The sequence below is a fragment of the Podarcis gaigeae genome, assembly GCF_964106915.1.
Source record: "Podarcis gaigeae genome assembly, chromosome: 6".
Lineage (NCBI taxonomy): Eukaryota > Metazoa > Chordata > Lepidosauria > Squamata > Lacertidae > Podarcis > Podarcis gaigeae.
The window spans coordinates 17765336-17780117 of NC_139682.1; positions in this window are offsets into that span (position 1 = coordinate 17765336).

The window sequence follows — 14782 nt, forward strand, 5'->3', positions numbered from 1 at the left end:
GGAAGAAATGGGGAGAATTTAACCCTTCCCCTCCCTGCCACTTTCCCACCTGCAGTTTTTACAAAGGATTAGATCAGCAGTTGGGGCGCGGGTGGCACTGTGGGTTAAACCACAGAGCCTAGGGCTTGCCGATTGCAAGGTCGGTGGTTTGAATCCCCGCGACGGGGTGAGCTCCCCTTGCTCAGTCCCTGCTCCTGCCAACCTAGCAGTTCGAAAGCACGTCAAAGTGCAAGTAGATAAATAGGTACCGCTCCGGCGGGAAGGTAAACGGCGTTTCCGTGCACTGCTCTGGTTCACCAGAAGCGGCTTAGTCATGCTGGCCACATGACCCGGAAGCGCTCCCTCGGCCAATAAAGCGAGATGAGCGCCGCAACCCCAGAGTCGGCCACAACTGGACCTAATGGTCAGGGGTCTCTTTACCTTTACCTAGATCAGCAACAGAGAGGGGAACTGCTAAAACTGGAATTTCAAGAGGAAAGTGGTGGGTAAGGAAATGGATGAGTATTCTCTCCCCTGACTTACACATCTTTCCAAACCACCTTCTTACACTGCTGCTTTGCAGAAGAGAACCAGTGTCTGGCGTTTACATAAGCAAGGTGGTTGCAGAGCATGTGGTTCTGGCTCAGGGACGGAAACCTGAATGGTCTTCCTTTATGTCTTTGCCCATTTCCTGCTTAGCCATTCAGGATTTGAATACAGTCTACAGTAGCATGCCTTGTGTGGCGTTCTTGTTTTTCTGTATCGAATGCTGCTTTTAGCCATTTCGGTTATGTGATTTCCTTATCTGTATACCTCTGAGAGTGCCTTTACAAGACTTTATAAACAGCTGCTAAGTTTATCGGCCCTGTCATTTGGGTTTTCGTTATGCCAGATAATGATCTCCCTCGTATCTTATGAGAAGATATAATGCGATTGTTCTTAAAAGACAGAGAAGTGGGAGAAGAAAGGCTGGGCTGGGGAAGAGAGAAGTGGAAAAGAAATGAAAATCAAGTAAACGTCCTTTGCTTCATCACTTGTAACCTCAAACAATGTCAGCGCGGTTCCCATCATCTTTGTATTTATTCTTGCTGTAATGCAAGGAGGGGGGGGAATTATCTCTCTCATTACTTTTGTACTCAGAGCGATCGACAATTCTGTTCGCCCTATCCTCGCCTCTCCCGACACTCTGCGCTCTGTGTTGGGGCGTCTTATCGGGAATGTGGCAATATCTGGCCCCAGCTCTGCTTATTCCTGCCTGCTCTGCAGCAAGCACAGATGGAATGGAAAGGAGGGATGAGAGGCAATTGTCAACAGCTCTCCCTTTTGAATATGGATAGCTATTACTCATGTAATTTGACAGTTCTTGACTCTCAGCTGTATAATGGCAGCAAAATGGTAAGAATTTCAGCAGCCTAACTTCTGTCTTACTTCAAGATAAGCTTATCAACTGTAGCCCGAATCCCTGTAGCTTATGAGCAGATGAAAACTCATGTCATGTTGAACTGCTCCTTGGATACTTAAGTCTTACTACTATTGGGTATTTTTTGCATTCATACATATATATTTCTTTCTACTCCACCACCACCACCACCACCACACACACAACAGGCACTGGTGCAATACCCCATTATACATACCATCACTGGTGCATACCTCGTAAAGCTAAGGCATATTCTCCAAATATATCAATTGTGAGGTTAGGACACCAGCTTCCTTACTTCAGATGTAACATCATAGCTCATATAGCTATATGTGCTCAGTTAAGGCTGCAATCCAGTTACCTGGGAGTAAGCCCCAAGGAAATCCATTGTACTTACTTCTGAGTAGGCATGCATCATCATCATCATCATCATCATCATTATTATTATTATTATTAATGTCTATACTGCCCTTCATCCAAAGACCACAGGGCAGTTTCCAATATTAGAGTCATTCATTTCATAGAATAGAGTGGATTTTTACTAAATAATAGAAAAAGGTACGTCCCTGATGCATAGAGTTGTATTCAATGAGTAGACCCACTGAATTGAATTAGCGTTGCCATCTTTCAAAAAGTGAAAATCTGGACACAAAAGTTGTTTAAGGAAAATCGGCAAAAATGACACTGCCAACACGGGTGGCCATTCATTCGGATTATCACGGACATTTTCCTGATTTCCGCCCGGACACTGCTTCTGACTTCAGTATTCCGGGAAATTCCAAAGGTATGGCAACCCTGATAATAGCCCCAAAACCATCATATCAATTTAGTTTAATGGGTCTACTTTGAGTAGCACACCCTGCAACATTTCTCTGATGAAAATAGGGATGTCCCATTCCATAATGATTTTCCTACAGCGGTACCTCAGGTTACATACACTTCAGATTACATACGCTTCAGGTTACAGACTCCACTAACCCAGAAATAATACCTCGGGTTAAGAACTTTGCTTCAGGATGAGAACAGAAATCATGCTCCGGGGGCACAGTGGCAGCAGGAGGTCCCATTGGCTAAAGTGGTGCTTCAGGTTAAGAACAGTTTCAGGTTAAGAACGGACCTCCAGAACGAATTAAGTATTTAACCCAAAGTTCTGCTGTATTTCTTCCCCACACATCTGATTGGGTTGCCCCAGCCACTCTGGGCAGCTTCCAACATATATAAAAACATAAGAAAACATTAAACATTTAAAAAAGCACTTCCCTATACAGGATTGTCTTCAAATGTCTCAGGGCCTGGCTAACTCCATACCCTCCAACATTTCTCCAATGAAAATTGGGACATCCTAAGGAAAAGCAGGATGTTCCGTGATCAAATCAGAAACTGGGACTGCATCTCTAAATCAGGGACGGTGTTGGAAAATAGGGTCTGGTGGACCTATATTAGCCAAGCCCATTCATTTCAATGCTTCTGCTCTGAGTAGGGTGATCGTTGGAAACAACCCATAAAGGTGTGTAGAATATAGATGTTAAAATAAGCTGCCTGCCTGATATCTAGAAAAAATTTGAACAAGTCAACCAGCCTGATCCTTTTTGTGTTTACTCAGCAAGTAAGGCTACTGAGTTCCATGGGCAAAATTTCAATTAAGTGAGCGTAGGGTTGAAACCTTAGCAAGGATGAGTGGTTGCCCAGAGCACATGGAAATAGTTTTGTCTCAGCTCCGCTAAGAGGGCCGATATCATATTACCTATTCAGAAACGAAGGTTGTGCATTTTTCATTGTAGTCTCTCTTTTATTTTTTTATTAGTGGAGCTTTTGTCATTTTATTATTATTTATTATTATATACGTCGAGGCAAAAGGATGAAACAAGCCATACATCTAAATAAATGAATTCATCCATAAACAAGTAAATAAAACCTAGGCATTTTTATTTATATATATAAAAACAAAACATTTTGTTATCCTGCTTTTCTGTATTAAAAATAACAGAAGCAAAACACCGGCTGCTAAGAACAATTCTCTGTGCAAACATTACAGTCAATGAAAATGCATTCAAAGAGATGCCAAACAACAGATTAAGGACAGCTTCTATGTTCGTGTGGGAGAGCTTTCCACATTAACATTTCTGAGGGCCAGCTTTGGAATAGGAAAGCGGTGTGGTGCATATTTATCCTATACAGTAATGTAGCAGCAAATTCAGAAGCCGTTCTAAAAGTATATAATAATGTTATAGACAATAATAATAATAACCAGGGATGTATTGCAACGATCAGTGCAGATCTCCCTGTGTTGCCTTTCACTTAGAGGCATAGGCAAACTTGGCCCTCCAGATGTTTTGGGACTACAACTCCCATCATCCCTAGCTAACAGGACCAGTGGTTAGGGATGATGGGAATTGTAGTCCCAAAACATCTGGAGGGCCAAATTTGCCTATGCCTGACTTAGACCAGCTATTTTCTGTACATGAACATGGGCAAATGATTTGGGAGTGCTCCGATGTTTTATTTCAGTTACTTCGGTTGTGTTTTCCTTGAAGTTCCATTGTACATAACAGAACTTACATACAGTTCTCTTGAAACTGAAGCACCTTGTATTTTCAGTGCTCCTAAATGCTTAGCGGGTGGAGCATTTTTCCTTGGTTTTCATCTCCAGAGTGACCCTAGGAGCCAATCCTCAGTGGCTGATTTGTCTCCTTTCACTCTGATTGGGTCCAATCGGCACAAACGGTGAGAAGCCTTATTCTCAGTGGCTGAAAAGCTCCCCTTTTGTGCTGATTGGGTGGCTGTCAGACGCTGGAGTCAGGGACCCTGCTGCAGAAATAGTAGCTGGTTTTCGAAACCCCTGCGACCCCAGACCACTACACCTGCACTCCTATGTGGCCATGGGCTTCTAACATTACCAGGAGGAGTGGCGGTGTAGCAGCTCCCATGCCACTAACGGTATGAGCCCTCAGTATCTGTGAGCATGCAAAAACATTGCTTGCAACGTAGAACGTTCATGGTATTGTTCTGCCAGCATATGGCCTAGGGATAAAAACACACGTTTCTTCCCCAGCAATCTGGGGGCAATGTGGGGTAAGGGGGATGCAGAAGACCCATTAGTTTATCTTTGTTCAGTGCTTTTGAAATGACAAAAAAACCCGCTCGGTATTCTTATCAATAATATATTCTTATTTCCTTGTTTGAATTATTTTATTTAGTTCACAGGGAAAGGCCTCTCGAGATGTACACCTCATTTTCATGCGAGCCCCAGGGGGACAGAAGTTGTATCACTCTGAAGTTACCTTTCTATTGGCAGACAGAGGCGACAACTGGTCCACAGACACCAGGGAGCTCTGGAATTTAAACTTGATAGGTGTTTTGCTTAATACAGCTGAGCTGGAATTTATGCTGGTATTGAAGTTTTCAGAGCTCTTTGGAATGGAATTTCACACTAATGAGCCTTAAAAAAAGGAAAATGTCTGGAAGCAGATTTCAAAGAATGTTTGGTTGTGGTGTTCCTGTTCCATGCAGACAGAGGGAAATGACATAAGCAACCAAACAGCACCCTCTACCGGACAAAAGGGCATACTCAAGATGTAACATGGAAATTCCAAAACATTGTCTCATATGTCGTGCAGCATATGAGCGGCTAACTTATATGATCATAACACAACCACCGGATTTGGGTTCCAACTGAGGGGATTTGGCAAGCCAACAAAACAGTGATGAGGGATTGAGGATTGGAGTGATTGTTCTGTGGTATTGTGGCAGTTGACACAAAGCTGTAGGGTAACCTTTGAATAAATGTGTAAATAACAACAACAAAACAGCAACAATAATAAATTGCAACCACCAGGTACAGAGGCCTTTGGGGGGGGAAAGAGACCACAGCTGAGCCTGTATTAAAGGAACAGTTATTGACTCTGCTGACTGAGGGGGTGCTAAGGGTGGGAAAAATATTCACGTTGGTTGTCATTTTATTGCGATCCCAAGTCCCATTCCCTGAAATAAGACACAAACTGAAGCACACCTTATCCTTAAAAAATTCACACCTCTCTGAACTTTGCAACAACAAAATTGTACATAAATGTATACATTAGGGGGAAGTGTGTGTTTTAAAATGCATACATTTGGGAAACTAGCGTACAAGTGTGTTATATTAGGGAACATTGCTTGCCAAATTGTGTATATTAGGCAAAACTGCATGTTTTTTAAAAAAATGTGTTTATGAGGAGAAATGTGCACTAAAATGCTGGTGATACTTCATGGGAAAATGAGGAAATGTGACAGCCCAAACTTGGGACTAGAAAAACTGATAGAAACCCAAACTAGACAGTTTTGTCCATCCCTAGGGTGCGTCAGGATGAAATGAGTGGAAGGGATTCATTGCACTGGTCAAGCAATGGAGATCCATATATACCAAAGGATCCTGTAAAGAGAAACAACAATTTGTGGCGAAGCATGCAAATAAAAAATCCTGGGCAATAGGGCCACAACTTGCTGTCAAGACCATGGTTTCTGCACATTTATTATTATTACTATTATCACTTTTAACTGAATTTGTTAGCTGCTTACACAAGGAAGTAATGTCCCAAAGCAGCTGAACACATATGCAGTAGAATGAGGTAGAATCCAAAATCTCTTTCAAATGGGCCCCATGAAAGAAAATTTCTACAAAGAACTGACTAAATAAATTGGGGTGCGGTCCTCAACGTCCAGCCTCGTAAGGTTGGGGTTCCTCACCCCCCTCTTCCCTCAACACAGCAAAGGGTAGTGAAAAATACGATACTCCCTCTGCAGTCTGAAATGGTGCAATCCATTTTACTGTATTGATTCTGTTGCTTGTGCAGGACAGCACCGACTAGCTTCAGAGCAAAGTTTGTGTCATGGCAACTAGCAACCCTCCTTGACAAGCGTGGACAGAAGGCTCGCCAGTGAAATGAAGATGTGCAGGTGTGCATAACTTTTAGCAGTGGATTTTGCGTGAAAATGCACTCTTGGCATTTTAAGATGATTGTTAGATGGATATACGGTACAGCGATACCTCAGGTTAAGTACTTAATTCGTTCCGGAGGTCCGTTCTTAACCCGAAACAGTGCTTAACCTGAGGTACCACCACTTTAGCTAATGGGGCCTCCTGCTGCTGCCGTGCCGCTGGAGCACAATTTCTGTTCTCATCCTGAAGCAAAATTAACCTGAGGTACTATTTCTGGGTTAGCGGAGTCTGTAACCTGAAGCATATGTAACCTGAAGCGTATGTAACCCGAGGTACCTTGGATTAAGAAGTTAATTCATTCTGGAGGTCCGTTCTTAACCTGAAACTGTTCTTAACCTGAGGTACCACTTTAGCTAATGGGGCCTCCCGCGGCTGCCGCGCAGCCGGTGCACAATTTCTGTTCTCATCCTGAAGCAAAGTTCTTAACCCGAGGTACTATTTCTGGGTTAGAGGATTCTGTAACCTGAAGCGTATGTAACCCGAGGTACCACTGTATTGTAATTTGCCCTTGAACCTTATGGTGAAGGATTAGATGGAGAAGGAGGAGCAGAAAGAAGAAGCAACTATCTTCTCTCCAAGATCAAACTCCTTCCATACCCTATTCTTCCATACCCTTCAACATTTCTCCATTGAAAACAGAGTCAATAATAATAATGATAATAATAATGATAATGATAATAATAATACCTCCGGCCATCTGACTGGGGTGCCCCAGCTACTCTGGGCATCTTCTAACATATATAAAGACATACAAAAACATTAGAAAACTTCCCTATAAAGGGCTGTCTTCAGATGTCTTCTAAAATTTGTATAGTAACTTATCTTCTTGGCTTGCTTCGTAACTCAATACCCGCCAACATTTCTCTGATGAAAATAGGGGTGTCCTAAGGAAAAGCGGGACATTCTGGGATCAAATCAGAAACTGGGATGGCTTCTGTAAATCCAGGAAGTCCCTGGAAAATAGTGACACTTGAGGGGGGTGTATATTCTTCTGGTTTGCAACCCAAGGGTCTGTTTGTGGTGCTGACCGGTTGGTCAGTTCTTATCCCTGCCTCTCGCCCTGTCCACCCTTGGCATGGAAACAGTTCAGGGAATGGAGGACCTAAATGCAGTTGGTCTCTCAGATGAGAGGGGCCTGCTGTCCAATCTTTCTCTCTGCTGCAGCCTAATGGAAAAGCAGCTGCTCCGTGACAGTTCCGTTTGAATTCATGTCAGGGAAACATGAAGGTTCGATCCCCGGTGATTAACTCCTGGTGGCTTCATTCGCACACGTCATCGCTCGTGAGCGATTAGTACCTCGGTGTGAACGAGCCCTTCGCTACAAATGCAAGTCCACGGCATAGTTCCCCTTCTCTCCCAAGGATCCTTCAGTGTTTGTATCTGAGGGGCAGAGCACAAAGGCTGCTTAACAGCAAGCTAAATCACGACACCTTGCCAAATCCAGAATGATGTAGCCTGCCCACGTCCCTGGATTTTATGAAAGATGGTAAGATTTGTGGAGGAAAAAGCTCAAGGAACATTATTCTTGGTGAGCTTTGGCGTGTACGAGTTAATAAATTCTAGTTGTCTTGGCCCTTAGGAATTCAGTTCTGTCTAAAATTTCAGTTTTGTTTTCCACATTCTTTCCCTGGTGGAGCTTGAACTTGGAAATAGCATCACTCAATGGCTCGTTAGTTTGATAAACTGGTATAAGTGACTCAAGCTTAGAATGGGTACCTCTAGCACAGAAGCATTTATAGGGCTCTGGGGAATTCTGCAAAACACCAGACAGTCCTTGGGTACTGAATCAAAGCAAAGCACTCTGAAATCTTTAATGTTTACATGTAGGTGTGTGTGTGTGTGTGTGTGTGTGTGTGTCTGTATATAAGTGTGCACGCACAAACATACATGTAAACATTAAAGAACCAGACTGTGATCCAGTACCTAAAGACTTTGTGGCGTTTTGCAGAATTCCCTTGCTTTTCTGCACACACAAGAATGTGTGTGTGGGTATCTGCTGTGAAAATGTCATCACTAAAATATGGAATAGGTTTTTCCCACTTGGTTTCTATTACTAGTAAAGAATTCGAAAGCTTCTGGAATAGAATTACCCATCGAATGCAAAACACCACAGAGTATTCAAAGAGTCCCTCTGCTGGTGTTGCTTTCCATTTTCAATCCAGCGTCGCAATAAAAATGGGTAAATATTAATCTGGAGCTGTCCAACTTTTTGAATCCACCATACATTCGCTGGTTATCATGCACTCCCAGAAGTATTTTGCCTTGAAGCTTTATTTATATAAACATGTGTCGGTATAAATTTTGGAGATAACTAGTTTGGTGTGGGGTTCCTCCCCCACCCCCATTCTTTCCTGAAGTGACATGTCTTTCGCTGGAGAGCTTCCTTAAATGCCAGAGATCCAGCTGGCAGAATAAATTTCCTGTTTGGGGGTTTATGTGGGTGGTAAGGGCAGCTATCCACTCCTAGGGACCTGAAGATGGGGATGGAAGGAGCACAATGACCAGGAATTAAAAAGACACACACACACCTCAAAAGGACAAGAAATGAACATGATTGATGGACAGCAATTAGCAAAAGTCAAGCAGGCAAAACAAGGTTTGATATAATTGTGGGCAGGACTTCAAGCTTGTAGCATCTACTTTGTTTTCTACCCCAACCCCAAGAACCACCAAATGGATCCAGGAACAACTTAGCATCCTTTTCAAGGTGAATGTAAATTTCATTGTTGTTGCTGCTGTTTTGTTGTTCTTATAAATTAAGGTTACCAGACATCCCTGTTTCCTGGGGACAGTCCCCAGATTTACAAACCAGTCCCTTGACAAAATCCTATAATTCCTACTGACATTAAAAAGTGTCCCTGGATACATTGAAAAAAATCTGGTAACCTTATTATAAATACCGTATTTTTCGCTCTATAGGACGCACCCGACCATAGGACGCACCTTGTGTTAGAGGGGGAGAACAAGAAAAGAAAAATCGCCCCCTCTCTACTCAGCGCCCCTTCAGCAAAGCGGCAGGAGAAACGGAGCCCCTTCCATTTCTCCTCCAGCTTCGCTGAAGGGGCGCTGCGCAGAGAGGAAAAGCTGTGCGGTGCCTCTCCAGCGAAGTGAAGCCAGGAGAGCATGAGGGAGTGGTGTGCACCGATCCCTCTCGCTCTCCTGGCTTCAGTGTAAGTAACGCGGAGCCTCCGGAGCGCGGAGGGAGTGCTCCCTCTGCGCTTCGGAGGCTTTGTGTTGCTATCGCTGAAGCCAAGGACCCTGCATTTGATCCATAAGATGCACACACATTTCCCCTTAATTTTTCGAGGGGAAAAAGGTGTGTCTTATAGAGCGAAAAATATGGTACGTGAAGGGGGCAGTGGAGCAAAGCACACTAGCTTCGTCCCACCGCAATTCCTGTTGCTCTCCAACCTGTGGGATGTGACAATCTAAAGCAAAGTGACATTTGTAGCCGGTGAAGCTCCTTGTACACTTCAGAACCCGAATAAGGAAAGTTTCTAAAATGCATGGTGAGCCTCAACAACTGGGGCACTGCTAGACTCAGGGCAGAGACCCATGACACACATTTTGCATAATGTTTGCCAGAGGCATCACCTTCTCCGCAGGATTGAGGGAGCCCACGTGTGATGCTGCACAGCATCCCAATGTCCTGCGCACAACATTCTGCCATCACAGAGGGGGCCCTCTGAACATTGAGGGGGCCAGCCCCTTCAAAGAAAAGATTAGGAGGGTCACAGTGCCTTGGCCCCCAGCAGCCGGCACCTTTGCGCGAGGCAAACAAACTCTAGGCGATGTTCAGCACAGAACATACCCACGGAAATTAATTAAGTCCATTCATTTCAGTGGGTCTACTCTGAGTATAATTAACATGGGATATCACCCTTTGGCACAGGCAGATTTGGGACAGCATGATGGGTTCTGTCGCACTGGGCGCAGAGCCCAGGGAGGTGCCACAACTATGATTTAGAATGGAGCACAAGAGGCAGAGGGGTGCTGAATTTTGGCATCGCAGAAGGCGCCACCTAAATTTGACACCGCAAGATCTGCCACTGCCCTCTTGCTCTTGCTGTCGGGGCCTATTGAGCTATGGGAAGTCAACAGCTCTTTCTGGATCCAGTACATTAAATTTGACTCTAGGTACGTTCAGGTGATGGGTGGCTAGGATCTAATATCGTGTGTCCAAACCTCCCTGCCCATTCCGGTGCAGTGATGAGGATGAAAAAATCCCTGCCCCCTGCACTGCTCAGTTGATCTGAATGGATCATCTGGGTTTGGGGTGCAAGTCTGTCTGCAAGTATATACGGTAGGTGTGCATGCATATATTTGTGTGCATGGCTCTGTCTATCTGAATGTGGTGTCTGTGTATGAGTATGAAGTCAAGGGTGAGAAAGAGAATGTGGCCTTGCGAACATTGACCCCACCCACAATCTGGTCCCATCCTCTGCCAGCATATGGCCCTTGCGGGGTTGGCACTGAGGCAATGTGGCCCTTGAGGACAAATGGTTTCTCCACTACTTTTATATACCCTCAGTATTTCGATAATAGATGTAGCACCCACAGGAAACAAACCTCCTACTTGACAAGTGAACTGTTCTTGTTTCTCTTAAAAGCCAAACCTTGGGTTGTGTAATTTTATGGCTCAGATATCTTGATGATGCTACAGTCCACAAACCTCTGAAAAATCCACACAAACATTTTGTACGAAGTACGGCTGGGACAATAAAAAGAACGATCAACTAAGAACCTGAAAGAATAACACTGTTTCTCTCGGTGCGAAGGTGATTCCCTGTTGTCAACTTGCCATGGGTTATCACTGCGAATAATAGGCTTCCATACTATTATTTTAATGTTCATGTGGTGGTAAGAAACGTCTCCGAGTAGGCTGTGATTCTTTAATGCGGCACAGCGCAATTATATTGAAAATATTGTATAAATTGCAACATGTATTAAATGTCAAAATACCTCCTCTGAATTATGAATTGAAATGACATTATTTAAAAACATGTGAGAAAGCATCATCATAATTATATGTTATCAACACAGAGACAGATTAGCTATTCTTTTAACATAATTAATTTTATGCACAATGCATTTGTTTTCGGTATTTGTCATTATTCATCAATATAATTATGAATTACTAAGAACTGTTTTCTAAAATCTTTAAGTTATTCTAATTGCCTGTTGATTTCTCCCTGCATTCATCCTTCAATTTTCATTTTGAGCTGCTCGTCAGGCACTAATCCTGACTCCATTCAAGCCTATGTGCAAGTTTTGTCTCATTTCACTGCATCAACTTTTTTTCATACTTCCCCACTGATGGGCATCAACACCAATATAGTTTGCATGTGCAACTCAACTGAAAAGTGGAAAAGTGGAAAGTTCTGATACAATCCTTTCCAGACTCATTCCTATTTGTAAAAGTATATACCCTGAGAACCCTTGCAGATTAAATTCTTGAAAACTTCACAGCTTCCTATAAGCCTCTGCTGGACTGGATGGGCCTTTGACTTGATCCAACAGGGATTTTCTTATCTTTTTATAAAAAGGTAAAGGTAAAGGACCACTGACAGTTAAGTCCAGCCACGGATGACTCTGGGGTTGCGGTGCTCATCTCGCTTTACTGGCCAAGGGAGCCGGTGTTTGTCTGCAGACAGCTTCCCTGGGTCATGTGGCCAGCATGACTAAGCTGCTTCTGGCGAAACCAGAGCAGTGCAAGGAAACGCCGTTTACCTTCCCGCCGGAGTGGTACCTATTTATCTATTTGCACTTTGACGTGCTTTTCAACTGCTGGGTTGGCAGGAGCTGGGACCAAGCAATGGGAGCTCACCCCGTCACGGGGATTCGAACCGCCGACTTTCCGATCGGCAAGCCCTAGGCTCAGTGGTTTAGACCTCAGTGCCACAAATTCCAGACAACTGGACTTCACAAAAGGGGCTCTTGAGTGGCTCTCAAGGAAGGACCATAGTGGGAGAGACACTCCTTTGGATAGCTGGGTTCTAAGCCATCTAAGGATTTACTGTACTTTTCTGTCTATACGATGAGGTTTTTTTACTCAAAAATAATGTTCAAAAACATGGCTCGTCTTATACACTGATAGTGAATTGGGGGAATGGGTGATTAGCTGCAGCTGCAAGCAGGAACTTGTCGGCGACAATCGTTGGCTGCTACAAGAGCTGCTTTGGATTGGCTGCTGCTACTCTGATTGGGTTGGTGATTGGTTTTTGCAGCAAGAACTGCTGTGGATTGGCTATCTCTGCTGCGACTGGTGGCTGCTGTACTGGGACGTGCACAATTGTCAGTGGACAACTTTTCTCCATCAGGTTATTGATTTTCTGCTGGGTAAGGGTCTGTTTGCAATTTGCTGTTGCTGCAAGAAGTGGGCATTCGATTGGCGGCTGCCGACGATTGTCAGCATTGGTGGGGAGGGTTTCTGGATTTCTGGCAATCCTCCCTCTCCCTCCCCAAAAAAGCTGTACAACTCTGAGCAATCCTCCCCCCAAAAAGCTCAAAAACTGCTAGCCATCTCCCCCCATTTTCTTAAATTTGAGTCGCCCCCCCCAAATAGGGGGCGTCTTATACATGGGGGAGTCTTATACACAGAAAAGTATGGTACAGTATATGTCAAAACTGGCACCATGAATTTGGCTCGGCAATAAACAGGCAGCAAGTCTGCAAGGCTTTAAGGACATGTGTTCCTTAGTCTTGACCAACCACATGCAGTCGAGGTGCGCATGCTAAAGCTGTAATGTGCATGAACACGAGAAACGCCAGTTTCCAAAGACGGTATAAAAGGGATGCACAAGCACACACTACTGGTGTTAAAATCGATGCATGTGCACAAGAAGACAAAAGATCTCCAACATTCATCTCCCCTAATATGTGTAACGGCCCCAAGACTGAAACGCTGTGTAACCCAACAACCAAAAAAAAAAAGGCAGGAACGCTGAACGAACATGCCAGCAATCACAACTGACACTATTGCAAGCCCAGAAGGCATAAATCAGTATGCATGTGTAATCCTTTTCACCCTTAACCTGACAGAAAAAGAAGATACTCCACCGCTGCAGGCAGTGGGCAAGTACTGCACAAGCGACATGGCACGGTAATGACAAATGTCAATCACAGGAGGAGCAAAGGGTGGGTAGGGGGAGAGACAGGCAGAGCATTCAGATGTCAAGCTGCATCAGACAGTTCTAGATAAAATATCTGAGCATACGGCAAGGGGAAGCTTCAACATGCAGACATGCAGCTGCCGCTGGAAAGCTCATCATTTTGGCCATCTCTGCTGGCTCAAAAGGATACATTGGGAAGGTGGAGCAGGTGAGACCCTAGAAAGATGACGTGAAACGCACTTCCTACCGAAATCCCCTCTTGCAGGTTGTTGGACGTCAACTTTCACAAGCCCCAGACAACATGACCACTGGTCAGAGATGATGGGAACTTTGGTCCAATAACATCTCAGTGGACTCAGATTTCCCATCTCTGCTGTATCTCCTATAGACACAGGACCATCCAAATTTTCTATAGATTCTATAGACTTTGTTGAAAATTACTAGGATGGGGGGGGAGCGTTATCATTATTATTATTACTACTATTTTTATTATTTATTACACGTATTTGTTGCTTGAAGAAAAACTGGTTCTAAAGGAATCTTAAGGCACTACAAGGATTGGCTAAACCTGCCACATTTGGGGATGTATGGAAGGATTTTACCACGTGTCATTTACATCAACGGCACCTTTTGAACTTTAGAATTCTTGAATTGATCCATTTGATTTATCCAATAATGTAACATACCCCCTGCCTCCCATACGATTTGAGTTTTGGCTGCTATTATTAAATAAGCAAAGAAATGAAAAGAGACCGATCTCAAAGGGGGAGCAGGCTGGTGCAGGGTGAAGGAAGCCCTTCAAATAGTCTCGCTTCAAACAAAATAAACACGCTGCATTGAACCCAGGACAGCCATGAGCATGCAACTGGTACAATATTTGTATCCTATGTTCTAACTAGCAACACCCCCTCCTGCCCACCCCTATGCAGTATAGTAGATATATTTGGTGGATATATTTGGTGCATCTTAGGCATTGTTGGGACGCAGGTGGCGCTGTGGGTTAAAGCCTCAGCGCCTAGGACTTGCCGATCAAAAGGTCGGCGGTTCGAATCCCTGCGGCGGGGTGCGCTCCCGCTGCTCGGTCCCAGCGCCTGCCAACCTAGCAGTTCGAAAGCACCTCCGGGTGCAAGTAGATAAATAGGGACCGCTTACCAGCGGGAAGGTAAACGGCGTTTCCGTGTGCGGCTCTGGCTCGCCAGAGCAGCGATGTCACGCTGGCCACGTGACCCGGAAGTGTCTCCGGACAGCGCTGGCCCCTGGCCTCTTAAGTGAGATGGGCGCACAACCCCAGAGTCT